The following is a 766-nucleotide window of genomic DNA, read 5'->3' as shown; positions in this document are numbered from 1 at the left end:
CCTGACACCGTGTCCAGCAGCCCAGCTCTCATAACCAGACCGCTGAATCGGCCTCCAGCGCGGGATCATGGTGAAGTCATGAGCACGTGGGCCTGCGGCTGACAGTCAGGGTGCAGGTGATCACCCAGGGTTTGCCACACTCCCTTCCTCTCCACGCTCCCCGCCCCAAGCCGCTCGGCCCTAAGAGCACGTCAGCCTTTCCTTCCTCCTTTCAAGAACAGCCAGACCGCGGAGGGAGGGCTTTAGGACGGCACTGCATCCACAGATGACGCACCAGGCACCGTTCTGTGTTTCACCTGTGCGACCATAGGCCGAGGAGGAAGACACTGGGATTGTTCGCCCCTAATTTTGTAGATGAGGAAACCAAACTTCAGAAGGCCACACAGGGAGACGATGGCCGGTGGACGGCACTCAAACCCAGGAGACGAGTCCAGGGCCGCCCACCTGCTGGTCGTGTGCCCCACCTGCAACATGGGACGTGTGGAAGGGTTGAAGCCTGCCATCCGGCGACAGCCCGGCCCCACCGGCGGGGTGTCCGGCAAGCAGCGTGTGTGGCCAAATCCCACACACGAGGCTTTTACAAACTCGAACGGGAACGGCCCATTACAAACCCCTGTGGGCGTCTGCGGGTTCCCTGGGTCACTGGGCTGCTCCCCAGGAGCAGCTCATTAACACCAAAATCCCCGTTCCCTGTGGGATTGTGTCTACAAGTGAAATATTTAGAAAGGGCAGGTGGTTCCGGGAGGCGCCGAGGGCTATCGGCTCC

Source organism: Pteropus vampyrus, unplaced genomic scaffold (genome assembly GCF_000151845.1).
Source record: "Pteropus vampyrus isolate Shadow unplaced genomic scaffold, Pvam_2.0 Scaffold439, whole genome shotgun sequence".
NCBI classification, from domain to species: domain Eukaryota; kingdom Metazoa; phylum Chordata; class Mammalia; order Chiroptera; family Pteropodidae; genus Pteropus; species Pteropus vampyrus.
Note: the sequence above shows the minus strand (reverse complement) of the source record.